At 38.1% G+C, this 26,193-nt stretch overlaps 1 long non-coding RNA gene across 1 annotated transcript in view; it reads left to right on the top strand.

Annotated features, from left to right (window-relative positions):
* Nucleotides 1-26,193, top strand: part of LOC121028673 (uncharacterized) — a 132,387-nt gene that overhangs the window by 40,467 nt on the left and 65,727 nt on the right. Inside the window, exons 8-9 of the long non-coding RNA XR_005789376.1 lie at nucleotides 13,689-13,905; nucleotides 15,425-15,618. This is a non-coding gene — a long non-coding RNA (uncharacterized LOC121028673). The remainder of the gene's footprint in view (nucleotides 1-13,688; nucleotides 13,906-15,424; nucleotides 15,619-26,193) is intronic.

Genomic DNA, 26,193 nt, shown 5'->3' on the forward strand with positions numbered 1-26,193 from the left:
CTATGGGAGGATTCAAGGTAGGCTTTGTGCTTTGTGAAGAAATATATAGATTAAGATCATTAACAGGCAATGTAAAGGCAAATGGTGGGAGAAGAACATTGCAGACAAAAGGAAGACCATGTGTGAAAATTCCAGAGTTAGGAAAGAAGCTGTCCTTCCAAAGGTCTTGAAGACATCAATTGTGAAGAGGAGTAAGCAAGAGAGATTGGCTCAAGACATGTATAGAGAGATAAACAACAGTTAGATCATGTAGGATCCTTTAGAGCATATTAAAGATTTTGAATTTTAATATGATGGGAGCCATTGAAGAATCAAAAGTCAGAAAGTTTAAGAAATCGAAGTAACATTATCAGCTCTGACTGAAAAAAAGATCTCTTTGGATGGCAGTATGGAGAATTGTTTGGAAAGTCATCAGAATCCAACCAGAAAACCCACATAGTGATTGTGGACATGAAGAACAATGGGAAAATATACAAAAATTTCAAGAGAATCAATATCCATAGGACTAATCCAGTGGATTAGATGTGAATATTGAAGGACAGCGAAGTGTTGAGAAACAGAAAACAAAAACAGCATTCTGCCTTGAACACCAGATGTATAGGTAAATAGCATTGTGATCTAGAGACACTGGAGGTTGAAACTGAAAATCTGAATGGACCTCAGTTGAGTCAGCACTTATAAGATGGTTGATGGTGACATCAAGGCAGTTGGATATATGTATGAAACACCAGTGAGAATACTAGGCCAGGAAAATAAATTTAGGAGCTATAGACTATACTTAAACCCAAGGAAAAGAATGAGCTTAAATATGAATGCGGTGTAAAGTGGGAACATAAAAGCTAAGACATGAAAAATATTGTCAAGTTGGATAGAGATCCCAGTTTTTAGATATTCAAAGGTTCACTCCCTTTCTATTTTTTAATTTCCCTCATTCTCTTTCCACCCCAACTCCCTGCACCTCTACTTGGTGAGCTCCAGACATTATCAGTATACAGAATGTGGCTGCAGACTATTGCAAGGATTTCACTGGAAACCCTTGTCATTCAACTTGAGTGGATTCTAGAAGGCCCTGTGCTTAAATCCAAATATTTGCTCTCAATCTGAAGTATTTCAGAAGGTTCCTTTTCTTTCCAAAGTTGTATATATTACAGTTTTATTTTTTCAGTCATGTTTATGTCAGAGAAAGATGTCATTACTACCATTTTTCTGGTCTTTAACATCACTGTCTTCTTTTTGAACAAGGATGTGCCTCAGGATATATGTGAGCTACTTGAATGTGGTGACTATGAATCTTATTCATATTATGGCTCCAATGTTTTTCCTAGAATATGACAAATAAGCAGTGATCAACAAATGCTGATTGAACAAATAAATGAAAGAAACCTGAATAAATGACTAGGAAGGTACTAAGGGAGAGGGAGAAAATTATGAGAGCGGAAAGGAAAGGAAAGGAAAGGAAAGGAAAGGAAAGAAAAGAAAAGAAAAAAGAAAGAAAAAGAAGTGGGGGGAAACAGTGACTACTTACAATCCAAGTCATTAGAAAATCATTGTAGCAAGACACATCTTTCATGTAGCCTGGTCTAATTTCTGGGACAGGCAATAGATTCAGAGATGTTTTTATGTATTCTACATACCTTAAAGTATTAATTAAATGTTTTTAAATAGATATGTTTCATCACACTGTAAAAAGTGCACATGCTAAGTTTCTGGTGGGGATTTTTTTTTTTCCTTAACAGCTGCGTGATATATTTAGAGGCACCATGAAGAATGCCTGAGGTTACAAAAAAAAGGGGGGGGGCAGAGAAGAAATGAATCACTTGACATAATATGACTAAGAAAAGAAGCAAAAAATTTTTCTATTAGTCAAATGTCAAAATATGTAGCAAAAATCAAAGAAGCTTAAAAACAAGCAAATCCAAAACAACATTGCTGCAGGCAGAAAAGAAATATTAACCAAATGATAAAAGGCCATTCCTAAACACAGACTTCAGCTTTTTTCTATGTTTACCAGCAAGCTGGTGGCAACTCAGATTTCAACAATTTACTTAACCACAGAAGATAAAGTTGCTAGAAATTTTTATCATAAGCAGTGGTGGAGGAAAAGAATGGAAAGACAGAGGACCACTGTAGAGGGTATCAGGAGGGGGCTGGCTGGCACTGAATGAGCAGCAAAGAGTCTATGTTTCAGCAGTCTGTGTTTTCTGAAAAGCAAAGGCTGGGATTTTTCCTTTTGCATTTTTCCTAATTAAGTTTTCTTATGTAACAAAAATGGATTTATTAATAAATGAATTTAAGTAATATTAGCTTGATCACAGCTAGCTTATGTTGTAAGATTTCATATACTACCATCTGAAATTATAAACAAAATATTAGGGTGTTTTCCTGTCCAATATTTTTGGGGCATTTTGAAGTGGACTTTTTCATTATTCAAAAAGGAAATGATTATTCTGCTTCTGTTTATTGCCAGATGGTAATATAAATTTGTAGTTTATTTAAGAATAGGCTTAAATGTGGGCCTTTGTATTTGGAATGTATCTATAATTTGATTGAATCCTTCTTATTTGTGATGTATAATTTGATTGAATATGAGTTATATACTATGAAGTTGCATGTTAGATTAATTTCCTTTTTCTTCCCTGAAGACACCACAAATAAACTGCACCCAAAGTCATGTGCTGACAATTTTGTGAGGCTATTCAAATATGTTTCCTTGAAACTTTTTTTTTTCAACGTTTTTTATTTATTTTTGGGACAGAGAGAGACAGAGCATGAACGGGGGAGGGGCAGAGAGAGAGGGAGACACAGAATCGGAAACAGGCTCCAGGCTCTGAGCCATCAGCCCAGAGCCCGACGCGGGGCTCGAACTCCCGGACCGCGAGATCGTGACCTGGCTGAAGTCGGACGCTTAACCGACTGCGCCACCCAGGCGCCCCGAAACTTTTTTTTAATAATAAAGGAATTTTTTATATTTGGCTTTTTAGACCTTAAATGGCATCCAAAATACTTTTATTTGACTATGTACTATCTGTTGCTAATACATAAGTAATTCATTTTATGGAAAATATTTCTTCTAGCATTATTTTCTAGCATTTTAATAAATATAATTTAAACATTTATTTGGAAAAGAGTCAGAATTTTGGAATATATGATTCTCTAAAAATACATTCAATTATAGATGATTCAGCACACACTCCCCCCATATATATCTGGATTCAGATCCTTTAGTTGTTTAAATAATAAAAAATTATAAGTCTCTTAAAATTTTTAGGCACATAAAAATCCTTCTTTGAAATGAATAAGAAAGTACCTTTAATTCACATTTCTAATATAGTTATCTTAAAATATGTTGAAATTCTTTTTATCATTAACTATTTTAACTATAGGAAAATCCAAATGCATACAGATTTTGAGACAACAATAAAACGAAGCCCCATATCTTCATTAAATTTTAGTAACTATTATCTCAGGACCAATCTTCCTTCACATGTGCCTCTCCTCACAAGACTTCTCAAAGCTACTGAAAGGTACTCTTTTCTAAAATAAAAAAGGACGGGGCGCCTGGGTGGCTCAGTCTGTTGGGTGTCTGACTTCAGCTCAGGTCATGATCTTGTGGTTCACGGGTTCGAGCCCTGCGTGACAGTTCAGAGCCTGGAGTCTGCTTTGTGGATTCTTTCTCCCTCTCTCTCTGCCCCTGCCCAGCTCTTACTCTGTCTCTCTCTCTCTCTCTCTTAAAAATAAATAAAACATTAAAAAAAAAATAAAATAAAAGAGGAGCAAACTAAAGGATAATTGTTTCAAATGTCTCTGATCCCAGCCATTCAGCTGTGGGGCTCAGCGAGGGCAATATTCAACCTGAAATCTGGCCCTGGCGGAGATTCTTAAATGTTACTTAGTTACCTCTTAACCATTTTTAAAATCAGTGACCAAAGTTACCAGTAATGAAAGTCAAAGTGTATTCCACCTATGCATATAAATCATATGCCTTTTGGTGGTTTAGGCTGCTTTTTGAAAAACGTTTATTTATTTATTTTGAGAGAGAGAACACACATGTGAGCGGGGGAGGAGCAGAGAGAAAATGCCAAGCAGGTTCTGCTCCGTCAGCACAAAACCTGAAGCAGGGCTCAAACTCATGAACTGTGAAATCGTGACATGAGCCCAACCTGACTGAGCCACCCAGGTGCCTGCAGGCTAATTTTTCTCCTGTAACAAGGAGCTGTTTAGGTGTCCTATCATCCTCAATTTGTGTTTAGTCCTTTGGTTTGGGATATAACACAAATTACTTCAGTGCAAGGCAAAACCCAGAACCCAGAACCCATGAATAACAGCCGTTGGGTGCTTTCACTGGTGTCAAGAAAATAACACAACCACTTCGGTCATTGTGTAGAGTTTAAAGCTTTCATTTTATAAAATCGGTAAATCATCAAAACTCAATTAGTATTCATTCAACAGTTCCATCTATTATGTACCTACTCATTGTAGCTACTCATTCAGTGAACATATGTTGTGTGTCATACACTGGACTAGGCACTAAGGCTACAAAGGTCAAGTAAAATTCTATGATCTCTTACCTCCAGATAATGAAGTATTAGTCAGCAATAAGAAGAAATGATCTGTCACGCCACATAAGGACATGAAGACGTACTGCTGAGTGACAGGAGCCAATCTGACAAGGCTAGACACTGTATGATTCCAAGTATACGGCAATTGGGAAAAGGCAGATGGAGGCAGCAAAATCATTAGTGGTTACCAGAATTTGGGAGGAGTGAAGGATGGGTAGGTGGAGCATCAGAGCCTTTTGGAGCAGTGAAACCATTCTGCATGACACGGTAGTGGCAGACACAGGTTATTATACATTTATCAAAACTTATAGATCGTAAGTTACAAAGAGCCAACCCTCAGGTAAACTCTGAACTTTAGTCAATAAGTACATGTCTTTGCTGGCTCATTCATTGTAACAAACGTGTCACTGATGCATCACCTTAATACCTAATAGGCGTAACTAGAGGAGAGGGGTATGTGAGAACACTCTGTCCTTGCTGCTCAACTTCTCTGTAAACCTAAAACTCCTCAAAATATAAAGTCTATTCATTAAAATCAAATTTGTGATCTTTTTCCTCTTAGATTTCAAGATCTAGTTTGTGGCAGATGTATAAATAACTATCCTTCTTAGTTTCCTAGGTTTACATTAACAAATTATCACACGCTTAGTGGCTATCAACAACAAAAATTTATTCTCACACAGTTGTGAAGGCCAGAAGTTCAAAATTAAGGTGTGGATGGTGTCATGCTCCCTCCGAAGGCTCTAGGGGAAAGTCTTCCAGCCTCTGGTGGCTCCACAAATTCTTTGGCTTGTGGTCAATCCAATCTCCCCACCTTCACATAGTCTCCTTTTTTTCCCTGTGTGTCTTTCCTCTGAGTCTTAAGAGGACACTTACATTGGATTTAAAGCCCACCCATATAATCCAGGATGATCTCATTTCCAGAACCTTAATTTAATTTATATCTGCAATGAGCCTTTTTCCAAACAAAGGCATAGTCAATGGTTTAGGGTCTTAGCGTGTGGATGTACCTTTCGGGAGGCCACCATGCAACTCATTGCACTACCCATAACAATATTTGCACTATCGAATATAGAATATAGTACAAATACAGTGCTCTGAGAGGGAGGTCTGAGAGCATCATAGGAAATGAGACGTGAGATGGATATTGAAGGTCGAACTGGATTGGCACATCGGGGCAGTGGTATAGTGATATGAGAGGTAGGAGACTGCTGTCCCCAGGGACATATTGCAGGACACAAGACATATTTAGAGAGTGGTAATAAGGTCTGTGTCTCTAGAAAGGAGGGTGGATGAGGGCTAAAGGAAACAATAGCATATGAGTCTGAGATGTCAGACTATGCCAGGTTATAAAGGAACTGACAATCCTAAGAGAAAAGTACTTATTCTACTTCCTATTCACAAAGTTTCTAAAGATCAGATTTGTACTTTAGAAATAAGTAACTGCTTGGAACAGTGAGAACTTTAGGAAGCAGAGGTTAGTGTCAGGGAGATTAAGAGGCTATGCTCAAATGAGATACTACTCTGAGGTCTCGCAGTGGGGAGAGAGCCAAGAGATGAGAAATAGATATTTCGGAGGTAGATTAGACAGCATGTGGTGAATAACTGGATTTGATGAGCAGGGAAGGATGTGAGGATGAATCCTCAGTTTATGGCTTCAAGACTCTGTTTGATGCCATTTTCCAAAGTAAGGACTTTGGAGGAAGGGAGTGGTTTTATGTGGGGTGTAGAAAGTTATGAGCTAACTTTTGGATATATTTAATTTTCTTTTATCTTGTACCCAAGTTCTAAAATTGGTGTATCGAAATGTTTTGTTTTGGAGCAGTAAAGGGCTCTGAAAAAAGAAGCTTAAGCTTTTGGGGAAATCTTCAAAATTATCTTTAGAATTGCCCACATGGGCCCTTCCAGTCAGTTTCTGTCACACATGACAAGCTCAAACAAACCACATGGCCCTGAAAACAAAAAGAATGAATCACCAAATATTGAGAGGCTTTACTAGTTCATGAAGGTAAGAGAATGTTTTCCCTTTTTGAGGGGCTAAAAGAGGTCTGAAATGACCACGACAAATAGCAGCCCAGTCTTATTATAAAGAGATTGTAAAAAGAATTAGAGCATAAGCTCTCGCCAGGGAGGAGATCTTAAAATTTGATGAATGCTGCTTTATTACCTTTTATTTTTATCTTTTCAGAGCTGGTGCAATGAAAGGAGAAATCTCTGTTCCAACATAAAAAATAAACATAATATCACTATGACAGGGACTGATTCAGTATGGAAACATTGACTGTAGAGGCATTCTGGCTTACTTCAAAAGACTTTCAATAACTGCCAAAAGAGTTTATTTGGATAGTTTCAGTTTCATGTGTTTAATCAACTAAAAACTCAATCCAGAGTTGAGAGCGTGACACAGCATGTGTGCAGAAGAGGGTGTGCATGTGTTCATATTTGTGGGGCCATGAGCGTGTTTGCATGTGTGGATGTTGGAGCATGAGCAAAGGTGTGTGTGTGCATGCATGTGTGTTATAACATCTTATGCTCTTTTATATCATTCATTTTTTTTTTTTTTTTATAAATAGGGCCTGTGCTCATCTTCACAGCTGTGATTGTATTGGACCTAAATTTCTCGGATTTCTCTAACACTTCATCATGCTCTAGATCTTACAATAGTATGTCACAAAGGGATTCCATAACTATAGATAAGACAGGAAAGTAGAAGAGCAAAACTGCTTTCCCTCTGGTTAAGAGAGGTCCTGCAGCTTGAGGTGATAAGCCTTTCTTTTAAGGACTCCTGTGTTCTTTCTGTTGGGATCCACGGACTAGTATGTACTAGTACATGTATATTGTGCCATTCAGTTTTGTGGTAAAAACAAAATAATGTGTCCTAAAGGAATTGATCTCTTAGATTTTTCTGTTATTATAATAGGTAAATTCATTTTAGCCATTCACACCTGAGCTTGTTAATAACAACGTGATGACTACCATCTCCTCTACCACTGACTTTTTGAGGTTAGCGGTGGGGAGGTCAGCACCTCGTCGGGTGTTTCTCCAGTTCTTCTTGTCCTATGTTGTTTGGAGAGTTTGATAAAATCATGGATTCACAGGCTCTATCCCTGCTGAGTAGCAGTGTTCATGAATGAAGAACTGTGATTTTAGCTAGCTCATTGTGAGCTCATTAAGATTCCGTAAGTTGAAGAAACAACAACTAGTCCAATCCTTTGTTTTTTCAGATTTTCAGAAGATTGAGACGAGGGAAAATTATTAACCCATTTAGACCATGTCTCTTTTTCCTAAACCATTGTGCTGGCCCACCAACCTCTAAGGTGCACAATACACATAGAAATTCTGACTTGGGTTTTTCAAGATAAATGAGTTGAAAATGATTCTAGTATGCCACAGTGAATTTGGTCCCAGGTCAAATACATGTGTCAGCATGCAGCTTAATGGTTGTATACAATACACTGTTAATGAGGCTGGAGTTGTGATATTTATCTCTTTAGTATCATATATAAAATAAAAACAGTAATATTCTGCCCATCCAGCATCTCACTGTGATTCCATTCAGTTGTCTTGCAAGTATTCCCTGCTGGTCAAAAAAGGGATCAGATGATGGAGTGTGGGTGACTTGTGACTGCTCCCCATGCTGGAGGGATATAACTCTGAGGGTATGTGTTGATGACAATGCCTCAGCAGTAACTGTTCTGCAGATGAAGAACAATTTCTTTTTAAAACCAGTGTCATTTGTCATTAACTTTTTTTGGCAGAAGGATGAGACGTGGCTCCTGTACCTAATGAACTTACAATGTGGGTGGAAAAACAAAGATTGGCACAGAAACAAGAGATTACAGGTCAGGTGGTGAGTGTAGACCTGCCGTTTCAAACCAAGGACATAACGCGTTGTTTCCTCTCACTCTTCGTTCCATATACATATATAATAAGGTATTATGTCAATTGTTTGAGAAAGTATTGGGATAATTTTTTGACATTGACAGTCACTTACTTTACACTGGGCTTACCCATCTGAATTCTATATATTATTTCCTGAAGAAAACAATTCAGTAAATATAAATGTAGTTAATTATCCTTCTTTTGCAGTTCCTCTACAGTCATGAGCAAAAGATTATAGATACTGTGTTTTATTTTTATAGAAAACATAGGCAAGCCTTGCGCCTTCTTAGAAATTTTGTGACTTCCCATAAACTACTACATTCTCCACATTCCAATTTTTTCAGTCGTTAATTGTGACCAAGAGTGAATGGCTTGACAGGATTTCGCTCGGGGCACTCTAAGCCACATGTTCATCTGCCCATTCATTAAACTTCTTAGTATTAAGAGTGAAGGAATACACTGGGCTAGCACTTGTCACCATTCCCTAGCTTGCCACCGTCTTTGGTCAGCTTATATTGCCTCTTCACTTCTGAGTTTGTTAGAGTTGCCAACTGAGGCAACTGACTTGCTAAGAGAGATGGGGAGATCAGGATGAATGCATATTAAATTTCATCAAACTCTTCCTGGTGTCATAAAGTTAGCAAATGGCATTATTTATGGCATTAATCAGTGCATTTGTCCCTGCTCCCTCCTTTCATACTCATCTCCTGGAAAATGATTGAACAAATCTTACCATGTATAAAGGTCAAAGATGAATAGTTTATTTGCATCCACCTCATTGGTCCTCCCAATTATCCCATAATGTAGGGTGAAGTTAATTCAAGTTTTCCAGGCTCAGAGACAAATAATTCCCCCAAATGCATGTGACCATCAAGTGTCAAACCTGGGTATTTGAACACTTCGAGTATGATTCTGGAGCCATAGCTTTTGCCACTTGACTATTCTTTCTTCCAAGGAAGAGCTATGGGATTAGAGACAGTTGGGAACACCGACCCAAATGAGGTAATATGGCCTGTCTCAGAGACGTGTAGCACATACTCACACTCAGCATTTGGTAGCCCCTCTTTTTTCCCTCCTCATTCTCTAGGTCTGGACTTTTCCTAAGTTGTTATTTGGAAGACCAACACAGGGAAATTATAAAGGAAGGTGTAATTTTAAGTAATTTATGGAAAATGGCCACTACTCAGGGAAGGAAAGGTAAATGGCGTCCATTGAATGCTGGCATCCGTTGTTACCACATGTACCTACTGCTACAGGTATTGGCCCACTTTACAGATGAGGCATTAGCGTTCTTTAGGTTTACCCCCTTGCATTGTTTCTGATGCTTAAATACAGATATTGTCCCTCCTTTCCAGATGCCCTCTGCCTAGTGAGAATTCAGATATGAACATATGAATTACCATAGACGGGAATGAAAGTGATGAAAGAAATATATACTGAAAAAATCTATTTACTGAAACTTTTGGTTCATTCATTCAAAAGCTTCCAGTAAAAAAAATAGAAATAGTTTCATGAGATTCTTCTGAGTTCTAGAATTTTCCTTTGGAGAATAGGCCACTTATGTTTTTGTTTGGAATTTAATTTATGGTAAGGTATTCAAAAGTCATTATTAATTTGAAGCTTATTCAAACAGTTGAAGAATGCCATAAAAATGATACTTTCTGTGGTCCTGGATAACTTCCTCCATAAAACCTCCATGGATGGTGCTGAACGCCTGACCATTTGCAGGATTAAGCAGGTATATCTTGAACAATTGTCTGTAGTCAGAGGCAGTAAAATCAAAGCTATGACGTTTTTATCCCATCAGGCTGTTCCAGATACTAGTTCCACCTTTTGACAGGATGCCAAGCAGTTGACCATTAAAACAACGTATCTGGCACCACGATATCTGGTTTTTGAAAAACTCATTCCAATAAAACAAAATAACATTGCACTTCAGTTTTCAATTGCTTTTCTTTTTTGATTGTCTTTGAACAGACACGTATTTGATTCACAGGATGCACTTAAGTTTAATGTTCCCATAACCACAGACAAAATTTTGTGCTATTTTAAATAAGTTTTAATAGAAAGCATGGATGATAGTAAGAAACATAGTAAAACCTAGTGACTTCCTGATACATCTATAAACTGTGAGCTATTTTGGGAAAATGTAAAAACAATGCACAAAGAGACCCCACCCCCAAATCAAGTCCCAAATAATCTTGAATCAAATATAATTAGAAGGAGGAGTTGAAACAAACAAACAAACAACAAAAAAAGCAAATTCTTGACCAAAGAAATATTGATACTATTCTCAAATGTTAATGAAATGCAAATCTGTGAAGATGAACAATGTCACTTTGAAATGACACTATCAATTTTAGCAGACAGTGCAAGTAGTAATCTAATTGATGACCATAAGGAAGATTTCACAGTATTATGAAACTAAATGTATGCCTTTTACAAGGAAGAAAATGAGTACAAGAGAAGCTAATTCTACTCATAAATAATATTACAAAGTTCCTTTTTAAATAAAGAAATGTTTTGTTATATCTGCTATGTCTTAGAAAGACATGTTATAATGCTTTTTTCCTCAGTTTCCAGAGTAGAAACTCATGCTTTCCCTTGCTCCCAAAGCAAGAAAACAAGCCCATTCTTTCCATTGGCATTCCAATTCACTATTCCCCCCCACAACATATCACCTCTTTTACTATATCCAGATTGAGGGTTTTGAAAATGTAAACCAGTCCTACTGTCTTAGAAACATACATAAGAAGTCTTTCTTTAAAAAAAAATAATAAAAAAATAAGTAAACTTTTTCATATTGGGATCTAGGGCACTGTAAGAAAGGTATTCCAATTGATGGCAGAAAGCCATTATGAGGAAACAAACTGTATATAAGCATGGGGACACAGCCTTTGTAGCTCTGAAATAACTTACACAAAGAACTCATATATAAATTTGGCTCACCTCAGCAATGCTTTTTCTTTAAATTACACAGAAATCTGAAATGCATTGGGTGTATGTAAGGGCAAACTGTGGCCCTGAGTAAAAATGTGTATTTAAAAGGGGAAATGTGGAAGTAATTATTACCTTGATGTATTTACCAGAATGCACAGAATGTATTCAGCATGTCTCGCTTGGGCATTGAGGGTTTCGCAGAACACCTATGACTCTAAAACTCCAGCATTTGGCATCATGTGATCCGGGAGTTAGTGATAAACTACCTTTACCCAGGCACTGTTGTCTTGGAAAGCCTCAAGGAGCCAGGCTGCTGAGAAGAACTGAAATCATTATTTGAAATGAATGAGTCAGTCTTCTCTGGTTCAAAATGAACAGTGTTGCAGGCAGGCACTTTCGAGAAATAAACAGGAACTTTTGTTTCCTTCCACATGGAGACTAAAAAAGCCAGGCGAAGCAAAGTGTGCTAAGTAATGGCAAAAAATTCTAGTTGGATTTCATGATTACTGTTGGGTCTTTAAATTGTACCTCTAAACCAAACATTCATATTTCCTGCAAACCAGACTTAAAAGGAGGCTCTGGCCAGTATTAAGAAGTGTCCATATGCCCAAGAGTGGGGAGTATGTGTATGTATCCATGGGTTCCAATGCGCTGGCTACGGTAGATATGCTGTGCAGAGTAACCTGAAGTGGGGAAAGTGTACAGTGGGAATCCAAGCCAAAGACCTTGAGGAAATGTCCAAAGTAGAAAGCTGATGAAAACATAGGAAAGTCCCTAATTTAGAGATGCAGAGACAGCTACAAGTGGGGCCCTGGGAAAGAAGCCACACTGAAGTAGACAGACCATAAACAACATGGAGTGTCCCCTCTGATTTCAGCACAAACCAGTGAGCATTTAGGGTTTATTTTAATGGGACTACAAGTGCCTGATCCATGAATATATAGAGCCAGCCAAATAGAACAGGATCATGAGATCTAAATGTTTGCATTTGTCTTGGCTTCTGGAATGGTAGATAATAACAATTGCCTTTTTACAGCAAAGTTCCAGGACACATTGCTACTCCTCCTGTTCCTCTGTGATCACACCTCACAGACTCTGTAAATGAATTTGAGATTAACGGATACAAATAAAATGCTGAGCTTCTGAAGTGAGGGAGTTTTCAGGTTATAGAGAACCTTCAAATACCATACCTAGCAGAAGGGAGCAAGACTTAGTTCAGTCTAGGAAAGTACATAGCCGTTTTCTGCTGAGGACAAATGTTGGAAAGGCCATCCTAGGTAAAGAAGAAACACCATGTGTAAACAAACCAGTGTACCTAAGGAACTAGAGTGATTTATTATGGATGGACCACAGATTATTGGCAGGGAGTGGCAAAAGGCATGGTTAGAAATGTTCAGGCTAAGGCCAGATTCTAAAGGAACTAGCTAACCCATGTTATGGAATTTTAGCTTTATCTTGTAGGCCATGATGAGTGATTAATACTACTAATGGGATGATGGGGATGGGGTCAGGGATCACATGTTTCAGTGTATACTCCAGAAATCTACCTCTGGCAACAAGATGAATAGTTTGGAATGAGCAAACCTAGTGGTAGGGGAAATCAGTTAGAAAGTGTTGCAATCGTTCAGTGAACAAAATAATGGATATTATGGAATAAGCAGCAACAGAACAACTGAGATAGTGAACTCAAGAATATTCAGGAGAGGGGCGCCTGGGTGGCGCAGTCGGTTAAGCGTCCGACTTCAGCCAGGTCACGATCTCGCGGTCCGTGAGTTCGAGCCCCGCGTCAGGCTCTGGGCTGATGGCTCAGAGCCTGGAGCCTGTTTCCGATGCTGTGTCTCCCTCTCTCTCTGCCCCTCCCCCATTCATGCTCTGTCTCTCTCTGTCCCAAAAATAAATAAATGTTGAAAAAAAAAAGAATATTCAGGAGAAAATGTGGCAGTACTTACAGAAATGGATCATCAGGGCCAGTGGGGTTGTTTGGTAGTATGGAATACAGGAGAAAAAGCAGATGTGTCATGGAGGAGGGAACAAAAGAGACAAGTTTCATTTTGAAAATGACGTGTCTGTGTGGCACATCTGGGTGCATTTGCTTGGGATCAGATGGAATTACTGCTTTTAGAATTAAATTCTATTATTCAGTTCACTTTTTGTTGCAAGTGACACAAGCCCAACTCTAACTAGTTTAAACCAAATGAACGGATTTATTAGCTTTTTCAAGGGACACAGCTGGATTCAGAGATCTAAACATTATTCTTAGGACTTTGTCTCTTATTTCTCCTTGCTTCTGTTTGGCTTCAATTTCAGTGGCTCCTTTCAGGAGGCAGTAAGATGAATACGGACAGCTCTACCCTTACGCACTCTCGATTCCTGAGGAAAAGAACATGCTCTTCCTATTGTCTATGTCAGAATTTCTGGATTCTGATTAGCCTGATTTGTCTTGCACCAATCCCGTTCCCAGGGCATGAAATACTTGGATTGTCCAAGCCAGGGTCACGTTCCCAACCTGGAGGCCAGGTTCCAGGTAAGGCACCCTGTCTGACCATCCCCAAAGAACCGCATGCGATTGAGAGAGGTGCATCTGAGTGGCAAATAATACACCTCTAGTGGAATGGCAATGAGACAACTAGACGTTTCTCCTGCAGTTGACTGTCAAGACTCTGGCAAGCAGTGAAGGTGACTTTAAAACATGTGAACAAGCTAAATCTCTTCCGAGTTAGCCCTGCCTTCAAAGGCTCCAGAGCTTGGCCCGCACTATAAGGAGAACCAAAACAGATCTCTAACACTAAAATTCAAGGACTTTTTAAGTTTCTTTTTGACCTTCCTAGGAAGGTTTTTAAAGGTTTGCTAACCAGTTGGACAAACAAACAGAATTCCTTGGGAAGAATGTTTGGAACCAAACCACACCCCACACCCACTAAAACCCCCTCCCTCTGTCACCACACACACACACGCACACACACACGATGCAAGGCTGAGAGAAACCAGTGCAAGTGTTTGGGGAGTGGGGGTGGACACAGGAGAGAAGAAGATCACAGTTCCTGGCCTGGAAGCCTGGGAAAGGAGCTGCTTTTGTTTAGGGCAGCTGCCTCCAATCACCCCAAAAGGTGTTTAGTCAGATTGGATTCTCCAAATAACTGAATTCCATCCCTCCCCCTGCTGGGGCTGTGTAGCTTTTGGAAGTGATTAGAACTGCCTGGAAACCCTGAGTTGGAAAGGTAAGCAGAATGGGGAGCTTGATTCAGTCAGTCCCATTCTGGGCTTGGGCAGATCCAGTGACTGCCCTGGCATCCTGGGCGCCAGACCATCCTCTGCCTTGCTCTGTGCCAGCAGATCCAGGTGGTTGCTTGGGTTCACAGGGAGCTTTGCAGCCTGGGGAGAGCAATACCCCTTGAATCTCAGCTGCAGCGTGAGTGCAGGACTAGGCTTCAAACACTATAGTGCATGGCCATGACTATAGCCTGAAGGACAATTTTAAAATATTCAGACCTGTAGGATGTGGGCCTTGGACCCTGCAAATTTTAGGGGCAAACGTGTCTCTAGCACTATCAATTCAAGGCCTTTTATAGTGTAAGAAACACGTACTTAAAATAAATCTAATTTCGATCATGGTGCAAAGAGAAATGTCTCTTTCCCAAAAGATGGTTTACTATTACTGAAGAAACATACTTTCAATTTCACTGGATTTGCCTTTTAATTAAGTAGGTTTGCCATTAAGAGTCATATAGGATAGGGGCACCTGGATGGCTCATTCAGTTAAGTGTCTGACTCTTGGTTTCAGCTCAGGTAATGAGATTGAGCCCTGCATCAGGCTCCACACTGGGCATGAGGCCTGCTTAAGATTCTCTCTCTGTCTCTCTCTCTCTCTCTCTCTCAGAAAAAGAAAGAAAGAAAGAAAGAAAGAAAGAAAGAAAAGAAAAGAAAAGAAAAGAAAAGAATCACATAGGATAATCCACCATGAGGAATACTTACAAACTGACATATTCTATTTGGTTTGACTTAAAAAGTATTTAATTAATTAATTATTTAATTTTACTCACTAGATTACTGGGTTATTAAAAAAGGATAAAAAAAAAAAAACCCAGTGAAGAATTATACAGGGCCAGGTCCCCAACAAAGGAGCTTCTGTCCACACGGAGTTTGGGGCCTGGCCAGTGGCACATGGCAGCGTTCTGGTTTGCCAACCTGGAAACTCCCAAATCCCATACTACTGGGATTTTTATGGAGGTCTTCTCAGGTAGGAATGATCAAGTTTTAACTCTGTTTTCAACTCCCGTCTCCTCTCTGGAGAATGGAAGGTGGAGGGCTGAGAATTCCAAGCTTCAAATTATGACTTGTCTTTCTGGTGACCGGCTCCCATCCAGGAGGCATCCAGAAGCCCACGCGGGGTCACCTCAAGAGAACAACAGATACTCCTTGTGCTCTTATTGCTGAGGACCTTAATGAGTATGTTAAAGGTATATATTTGTGTTTTATTTTTATAATTTCTTTTGATATTTTTATGGGTTGAAATGGAGTTTTCAAGAATTTGTGTGAGATTTGGAATATTTCATTTACAGGGAAATTTGTCAGATTTCACCTATAGGTCAATCCTATGAACGATGATCGAGTAGGAACAAATTACATTCTTGCTGGGGTCACCTTCCAGTCACTTTTGAGAGTCACCTGTCAGAGTGCTTTTTGTAAGTGGTCACTTGCCTGCTCTGCCCATTAGCCAATTTGTGGCCCAGCGCAGAGCAGCCAGGAACTTTGCTACCTCACGAAGCTGATTTCCTGACGCATTCCCCTCTGTTGCAGGATTCTGGACCATCTTCAAAGGCCTTTGCCTGGTTTTTGTCAAAGCTTGAAAATGTGAAGGGACAATAAATATGCAATCTGCTTTAATTTATAATGTTATTTTAATTCTAAAAAGTGTCCCCAGATACAGTAAATACAGTTGGTGCTAGACTGATGGATAATAGAATAATTCTGCAAATAAAATACAGAAGAATAGGTTCCTTTAAGATAATGTATTTTGACTGGTGTTAGCTTCTAATATGGCAGATTGTGTTAGAGTTTTCAAAGCTGTTTGAAGTCTGTAGATGTTTTCAGTTTTAGTAAACTCAAAAACAGATGTTTAAAAAGTCTTATTGTGCGTTTGTACAAATGGTGTATAGGAAGAGTGTTTGCAGAACACAGATTACCTCAGCCCTGTCCTGTGAATCTCTGTCTTCGGTTGTGTTTTTTATGGTCTGTGGTACATAAACTTTTTAGACAGTGGGAGGAGACAGTAGCTGAAATAAAATTAAATTTCTTACCATGGGAGAACTTTTATTACAACTTCCTCTGTGACTGAGCAGAACCCAGAAAGAATAGACAGTCTTTAGCCACAGAATGCTCTTGAGGCATTTCTGAGAAATATATTTAATTTGTATAATCACTGGGTAAAAAAAAAACTATTTCTGGTAAGTAGTCCACACAGCTAAGTGCTGTCAAAACCACATAAAATTTGGGTTCAGATCAAACTATATTCTTACTAACTATGTATGCTCAAAGGAATTAGAACACCATCTATGAATTAGGGAATAATTACTGACCCAATAAGGATATTCTGAGGAAGAAGTAAAGTAAACGAGTCACGAAATCCACATATAATAGGTGATCAGCACTAATATGAACGTATGTCTGGCCATGACTTTTCACACTATTCCAGTTAATAGTACTTGACATCTGACACATGTACCCACTTCAAAAAAGCAACAGTTCATCTGAAGCTTTGCAGAGATGAAACATAATAAATGCAGTACAAATTTAATGCCATATAAATGTATTTTAACTCGTGTAAGCACTGGAAGAAATGACTATAAATACAGTATTTTCCCATTTTATTAAAATTTTTGTCTTTACCTCATGTTAATAAAATGTACATATTCATATATTAAAATCTGAATAGCTTTGTTTCACTTGTTTGGAATTAAGATGCGGTTTTTCATTACTTTACCCCAATTACTTTATGATGTATTATTAATCTTTCACAGCTTGTTTTTTGAATGTTTGTGTATTTTTGAGAGAGAGAGAGAGAGAAAGAGTGTCCATTTGGGGGGAAGGGGCAGAGAGAGGGAGACAGAGAATCCCAAGCAGGTGCCGCATTGTCAGTGCAGAGCCTGACAAAGGGCTCAATCCCACGAAACATGAGATCATGACCTGAGATGAAATCCAGAGTCAGAGGCTTAACTTGACTGAGCGCCCAGGCACACGGCACTTCTGACCACCTAAACATTTTCTTCCTTGGCTCTCCTTTAGCATCAAATCTAAAATGTTCCAAGATGAACCTCAAGTTTATTATCCTTCTTCAACTTCTACCTCCAAACAGCCATTCCTTTTGCTATTTCTGTTAATGGTGCCTTTTGTCCACGTCACCTAAACTTGAAATTTCCTCCCTTTCTTTTAACTTCTTATCCAAACTGCTAAATTATTAAAATATTAACTTGAAATCATTTTGCCATGTAATTTACATATATTATATATATGTACATATATATAATAGCACATATATGTGTCTACATGTTAGAGCTTGCGTATATGTGTATATACACACACACTAGCTCTCTGTGTCCTATCATTTATATGTATGTACATATATACCTAACTAAATATATATATATATATATATATATATATACACATATATACCTGTATATGTAAAGAGCAAGTATTTTGTTGTTACTATATGAGATACAGAGAACCTTACATTACAGAAGTAATGTTTCATTTATTCTACTCTTCCAGTCATGAAGTTGATATTATGATTAGTTCCATTTTTCAGATAAGGAAAGAGTTTCTGGAACTTACTTAAGCTCAAACAAATAAGAAAGAAAAGGGTTGGGGTTTCAAATCCAGATCAGTATGACCCCAAAGCTTACATGATCTTCTATATATTCCATCCCTCTGAATCACAATGTCACTTCTGTTCTTGAACCCGTATTAACCTCTATTACATTCTCTCCTTTCTGTACCGTGTGTTTTGCCCTCATTGCAATTTACAATTCATCACATGATTCATTCTCTTAAAACACAGTTGTATCTAGTCTTTCTTCTACTAAAAAATTGTGAATGGCTTCTTACTGCAAACTGCCTCTGTTACCTTTATGCCATCCCTCTATTAAGGTTCTCCAGAGAAACTGAACTAATAGGTGTGTATATCTAGAAACAAACTTATTTTAGGAAAGTGGCTCACGTAATTGTAGAGTTTGACAGATTCAATATCTGCCAAGTAGGCTGGCAGACTAGACACCCAGGGCTTAGCCAGTTTTACAGTTTAAGTGCAAAGACTGTCAAGGTTGAAGACACATGACAGAAGAATTGTTGCAGATGAAGTCCAAAGGCAGTCTGTTGCAGAATTCCCTCTTGCTGAGGGAGGTCAGCCTTTTGTTTAATTCATACCTTCAACTGACTGGATGAGGCCCACCCACATTATGGAGGACAGTCTACTTTACTCAAAATCAATCAATTTAAATGTAAATCTCTTTCAGAGTAATGTTTGGCCAAATATCCAGGCACCTTGGCCCAGTCAAGTTGATACATAAGAGTAACCAATATGGAAACTATTCAACAGGTTCCTTATAATTTAGCAAAACTGGGCACTTATGGGTATCTCAAACCACCCTATTATATCCTATCTTCTCCCTTTAATGGCACTATTACCTTCGCTTGAACAGCTCACTCCTCTTGCAACTTACCATTCAATAAAAAAAACAGGCTTAATGAATGAAGAGATAAATATAAGAAGAAAATGAAAAATGGCACTCGATATATTAAAGCTAGTATTTCCTGAAGTCATAAAAATAAGGCTTTCCATAAATGCTAACCCAGCCACCAGAGTTATTTGTTATACAAACAGTAACTCTGGAATTTTGCTTTTTTATCTGAAATGTAAAGTGATGAGTAACACAGCATCACTGGTCAGTAAAACTTTCTGTGATGATAAAGATACTGTGGCCTGTACTATCCAACATGGTAGCCACTAGCCACATGTGGCTATTAAGCACTTGAAATGTAGTTAATTAAAATAGTTAATTAAATAGTTAATTATTTTTACTAATGAATGCAATTTTCTCATTTCATTTAATTTTTGTTAATTCAAATTAATGTGGCTATATGTGGCCAGTGACTACTGCGAGCAGTGCATGACTCAACAATCTAGAGAGTCTCCTAATTTAATTCTTTTTAAAAATTCTGTCATAGTATTTAATTCTAACTGTGTAATCAGATAGGTTGGAAACTTAAATTTCCATAGAAATACTGTTAAATAGAGATTATGAAACTGACAATGGAATTTTCTGGAAAATAGCTCAATCTGTATTTGGTGTAAGATATTCCTATATGACAAAACTATTTAATAATAATGAGGAAAAATGCACACAATTCACTTTACAGTGTAAAGTGCTTCATACCTTAATTTCTATATTAGCAAAACAGAGCTAAAAATAAATATTTTATTGGTGTAATCATGAGCACCAAATGGAATAATACATGTTTTAGTAGTTTTTAAGCATGTAGCAGATCCTCAATGTAGTGTTTTTCTCCCCGATAAATTTTTTAAGTTAATTTCAAAAATGTTTCCTATATAACCGTATGATAGTCTGAAGGGTAATCTTTGTTTTTATTTCTTGTTGACTTTGGTTTTGTTTCTTAAAAAAAAAAAAATTAAGCCACAAAGAACAACAATAAAAAAACCACAGTGCCATATAAATCACAAGTCAAAGCAGGGCAGAGTTCAAACACTAAACAAAAGAAAAACATTCTTCACCTTGAAGGCCCTTTTTTTCCCAAGCCAGCAAGCTAAAGGATTTCTCCATCCCTGTTGGTGCTGGCAAGGACGCCACAGCCTATTTGTTTTCCTTCTCATCTCCCTTTGCTTCAAGTGCTCATTTCTAAGCCTTGCCACCGGAGATCCTGGCCCCCATCCTTTGAAAGAGACCCTATCATTTAGGAAAGGACTTGGGGCGGCCAGGTTGCCTAGCGGCTCCATGCCCCCTCAGGGCTGCCAAATATGTGGGAGTAACTTCCTGCTCCTTAGGGGCTGTGCCCTGGCACCCTCATTGCCAACAGCTGTGTGGGGTCTATTCTCGCCAGGGGCCTCCCATGCATTGCTGAAACATTCTTGGAAAGCCGAGTTCCAAAGCTAAACAAACAGCACAGATAAAGTTTGCAACAATATGCATTGGCATTTTACAGCATGGTTATGAGGACCGTTTAGGGAAAGTATAACACACCTGCTAACATTCACGCTCTACAACAATATCGTCCCCAAGGATAGGAAACCTACACGTGTACTGGTACAGAACTCTCATTTGAAGTGGCCCTCCACAGAGATCCTTCTTTTAAAGGAGCCATCGAGTTTCCTGTTATTGTCTTTGCTTTTCTTTTTCGAATCTCCAGACTCAGAATATTACTGATGCCTCCCATTGGTGGAAGGACTCTCTCTTCACACCTCCTAGTATTCACAAGGCTTGTGAAAAATGAATTTTAGTGTAAAACTTGAAAAACATAATTTAACCAGAATAATTAGTCAATAAATATTGCTTCAAGTAAGACTCATTGTCATAAAAGTGGTGCATTGAGGAGCAAGGTCATAAGCTGTTGGATAGGTCTCAGTTTACGCTTACATGTGCAAATATCTCTCTGTCAAGGGATAGAAAGTACGCCGCTTCCTTTAAGAATCTTTTCTAGTTTTCTAAGCCCTCTTACATTCAAGAAGCACATGCTCAATTCAGTGGCAACCTGAAAACGTGTGACAGATGTATAATAAAATACCGCACCTATGCTCACACTAAGGGCTCAGAAGGAAAATTAAATCTTTCTAAGTAGGAGAGTTCAGGCAGTCATTTTTTCCACACTTTCCTGTATGTGCTCCAAGCTCTGGAATGTACTGAGGAATGCATATTGAATGATTTGGTACAGATATTTTTCTTCAGTTTTTCTTCAGATTTTATTGCGTTCACAGGGAAATATGAAATCACTAGGTTATCTTATCCATAGGTTTATATAGAAATGAAATAATGTGTTTAATACTTAATGGATGTGTAAGAAGGAAAATGTTTTTCTCCCTGAAAAAAAATCAAATACAGTTAATACCAGTTATAATGCACCTTCCAAAACCTTACGTTTGGTTTAGGCTGCAGAGCTGAAAATCAAATCAAATCACATCTTCCTTCCCTATGGCAAGATACAGCAATGGTTCATTTATCAGGCATTGTTAAAAGATGAAGTGCTCCATGTAAAAGAAGTGCCCAGACATGAATTTTATTCCTTTATGTGTAAATTGAAAAGGAAACACACACAAAAAAACACACTAAATATATATATTATATGTTGCCCTCCTATGCCATATGCCCAGAAAATAATTCAATCAATTTTGAAACTAAGCTCAGGCACTTATTAAATAACTTTGGTAAGTTAGTAAAACCCAGTACAGCCATTTACTAGTTTTATAATTTTGGCAAATTAGTTAGCCTCTATTTTCTCATCTGTCAAGCAGAGATCATTATACCTATGTCACAGTTTGAATTAGCTAATCTATATAAAACACCTCATAAAATGTCCAACACATAGACCTACCCAGCGTAACCTCTTGGCCAACCCTGTGGATTCTACCCAGACTGTCTGGATTTGAATCTGTGTTTGTTACTGCCTAGCAAGCAAACTGGAGCCATGCTTTTAACTTACCCTCGCTGTACCTCAGTTTCCACATCTATAAAATGGAGATGATAATAATACATAAGGATATATAAGTAATACACATAAAGCCTTTAGAGCAGTGACTTACATATTTAAGCAGGGTTCAATCACATTAACTATGATTAATGTTTTCTGAAGCATTTCTAAATGATCCAACTGTATATAATTTTGGCAGATGTGTGTGCGTGTGCATGTGTGCAGTGGGTGGTGTATTATTTTTCTCTGTTTACTTACTTTGATTCTCTCACTAATCTCTCCCTAAATATCAGCCATAAAATGTCCTCGGAAGTAGATCCATATCCATTTCCAAGCTTTGGCATTTTCTGTGTTTGTCAATTTGTTTTGTTTTTCCTTCCTGTTTTCATTGGAAAACATCATACTCAGTCAAATACTGGGGGAAGACTAGGGTGGCTGAGGAAATGATAGGTCCCTTCAGAATCTGCCAACAGAATCTGTAGCAAAAGTGGTGACTTAGTAAGAAGTTGTTGTCACTCAAGCAAATAGTAAAAAGAAACTGTAGTAGCAAATAAAATGGGTGTTGTCAGTATATTAAATTCAGATTTTTACAAGAAGGGACTCTGCCTCTGTGTACTCTTCTCCAAAAGCAAGGCTTTGAGGGGGAGAAGGGTCAGAGGATATGCCCACCTAATGTCCACATTCTCCCTTCCTGACTCATTCTCCTGGTGCCTGCCCATCATTCCTCAGCCTACTTGCAGATTACTGTACTGAGATATACTTCTCTAGACCCAAGGGGTGGCGGTGGGGAAGCTCTGTGTTGAAATAAGAATAAAACTAGGATGCCTGTCCTGTCCACATTTATGTGCTTGGGGAAACCTCATGGTGGGTGGGAGACAGCCAGGCCTGAGATACATTGGAGGCCAGAGGGCAGCAGACTGGCTTCCCTACATTTCCACCTTTAAGTGTGAACTTTGAATCTGCATCCCTGCGTCATTGTAAAGTAGGTATATCAAGGTAGGAAGATATAACATGTTTAAATAATAGCTTACGTGTTTGATTTAGAAGTTTAAAATATTAGACTATGGTATGTTGATCTCCATTTATACTCCTGTTTCAGTCTTCATAAATAGGAGGCCTGTCTAAATTTTCCAACTGGGATGCTTCTTAATATTTGAAGATTTGAAACTTGGAGACACAGGGCATAGTTTCACTATGGCTTATAGTTGAAATTAAAAATATGGAAAGACACAGATATGTGAGACAAGCTAGACCTCAAACCATAATGAAATCCTACTAAATACTTAACAGAATGGTTAATACTAAAAGGACTGACGACATCAAATGTTGATGGAGATGTGGATAAACTCATTTTTAGTGAGAATGTGAAACAGTATGAGCCCTTTCTATAAAGGTCTAATGGTTTCTTATAACACTAAACATGTATCTACCTATGACCTAGCAATTCTACTCCAATATATTTAGCCAAGAATAAATTTTTAAATATGTTCACAACACGCTTTTTGTAGTAGTTAAGAACTGGAGATGATCCAAATGTTCGTAAATAGAAGACTGAATGAAACTCTGATATATCCATATAATGAAATATTACTACACCAGAATAGAATACAAAATAATGAATTTCTGATTAAAAAATATGGAAGAATTATAAAAAAAAAAACATGCTGCTAAGTGAAAGAAGCTTTAGACACACCCAAAAAAGAATATATATTGTATAATTCAATTTATACAAATTTGAGAGCAGATAAAACTAATCTGTGTTTAAAAGGATCTGAAAATTAACTGCCTCTGGGGGGATGGTGGTGGAGAACAAGAGGGAAGGAAATGATAAAACGTTGTCGATGAAGGTAAAGGGCATGTACAGGCTTGTGTAGAAGGATAGACTTCTTGGAGAACAGGGAGCAGAAATTCCTGGAGCTAGGGATGTTTCTCATAGTGAGAAGCTGGACAAGATTTGGAATTCTATCAGTAGTAAGAATTCCCAAGATACTTTTTTTCCAGGGAAGTGGCAGAATATCAGAGTAGAATTGTTTGGTGCAACTAGAAAGGTCCTACCTTAAGCACCAGGTCTGGGGACCATGGCAAGTATCCTAGGGTACCCACCTTGCACAGGAGCAGCCTTCTTCAAGCAATCAGTTGGCCTTAAATAATGAGTAAATCAGAAGGGACACGTATGGATTAAAGACCAGAAAGGACTCCCCGAATGGGCTAACTTTTGTGAGGTCCTGGGGTTTTCACGTGATTCGGAAAGGGTAAACAAATTGGCTGTGACTGAATTTTATACGGTACTGGAAAGTGAGGTCTCAGTCAGAATAGAAAAATTAAGTCATGTTCTGGGTCTTCTACTTCAAGTTTATGTTTAAAAGTTTAGCTCTCTTTCAGAGGGATTAGGCTTATGTGTGTGGCCCGGAAGGCGAAAACCATGATAAATGCATGGAAGTTTTACAGAAGTCAGTGTCAGCTCAATATAAAGAATATTTCCTTTGGGAGCTATAAAACCAGAAGGGGTAATGTGTTCATCAGCTAATAATACATGTTCTGGTTCACTTAAAATTTGATATTCTCTTTGAAAATTAATAAATGCTATTCTAAGACATTAACACAAAAATAAAAAACAGAGTAGGCTGCTGTTGTAAACTTATCTAAACTGATTTAGTCTTTCAGAATTATTGGGTTCCTCTATTGTGAAAATAATTTAGCAATATATACACGTGTCAAATCATCACATTGTGTACCTTAAACTTACACAATTTTATATGTCAATTATATCCCAATAAAGCTGGAAAAAAATAATTATTGGATTCCTTTTGTGTCTGTAGCCTCCAGTACCTTGCCACTATTTGCTATTTTATGACACAAGCAAGTCTCAGGCTAAATGCCACCAACATATATTTATTAGCAAGTATATACAGGTCAGGAATTCCACTTGCAAACTGGATAGAGTTTCTTTGTTCTTTTGGGCACTCCTACAATTAAACAAAAGAGTCCTGTGAGGCAAATGTGACAATATTCCAGTAGCAAAATTGTGTTTGTCTGCTAATCAAAATGAGGGGTGTAACCCTAGGCACAGGACACAATTTTGAGAAGTTGAACTAACCAAGATTTTTATACCTCAGTCAACCCAAAGCAGAAGTGATCAGTCCATATTATCTTTTTTTAATTTATTTTTTTAATATGAAATTTATTGTCAAATTGGTTTCCATACAACACCCAGTGCTCATCCCAACAGGTGCCCTCCTCAATACCCATCACCCACCCTCCCCTCCCTCCCACCCCCATCAACCCTCAGTTTGTTCTCAGTTTTTAAGGATCTCTGATGGTTTGGCTCCCTCCCTCTCTAACTTTTTTTTTTCTCCTTCCCCTCCCTCATGGTCTTCGATTAAGTTTCTCAGGATCCACATAAGAGTGAAAACATATGGTATCTGTCTTTCTTTCTATGACTTATTTCACTTAGCATAACACTCTCCAGTTCCATCCACGTTGCTGCAAAAGGCCATATTTCATTCTTTCTCATTGCCAAGTAGTATTCCATTGTGTATATAAACCACAATTTCTTTATCCATTCATCAGTTGATGGACATTTAGGCTCTTGCCATAATTTGGCTATTGTTGAGGGTGCTGCTATAAACATTGGGGTATAAATGCCCCTATGCATCAGTACTCCTGTATCCCTTGGGTAAATTCCTAGCAGTGCTATTGCTGGGTCATAGGGTAGATCTATTTTTAATTTTCTGAGGAACCTCCACACTGTTTTCCAGAGATGCTGCACCAATTTGCATTCCCACCAACAGTGCAAGAAGGTTCCTGTTTCTCCACATCCTCTCCAGCATCTATAGTCTCCTGATTTGTTCATTTTAGCCACTCTGACTGGCGTGAGGTGGTATCTGAGTGTGGTTTTGATTTGTATTTCCCTGATGAGGAGCGACGGAGACCATATTATCTTATACAGTGCTCATTTTGTCCCAGAAAAATATTCTAATTTTCTTAATGATAATTACAATACTATCCGATACTAAGCAGGGATCAAGACTCAGGATGATTGAATTGATTATGATCATCATTCTGCAATGGAGAATTCTGATGAGGACTTTCCAAGCAGTAGTTAACCATCCTTGGG

This window comes from Herpailurus yagouaroundi, unplaced genomic scaffold, assembly GCF_014898765.1.
Source record: "Herpailurus yagouaroundi ecotype Mexico unplaced genomic scaffold, PumYag 100, whole genome shotgun sequence".
Taxonomy (NCBI): domain Eukaryota; kingdom Metazoa; phylum Chordata; class Mammalia; order Carnivora; family Felidae; genus Herpailurus; species Herpailurus yagouaroundi.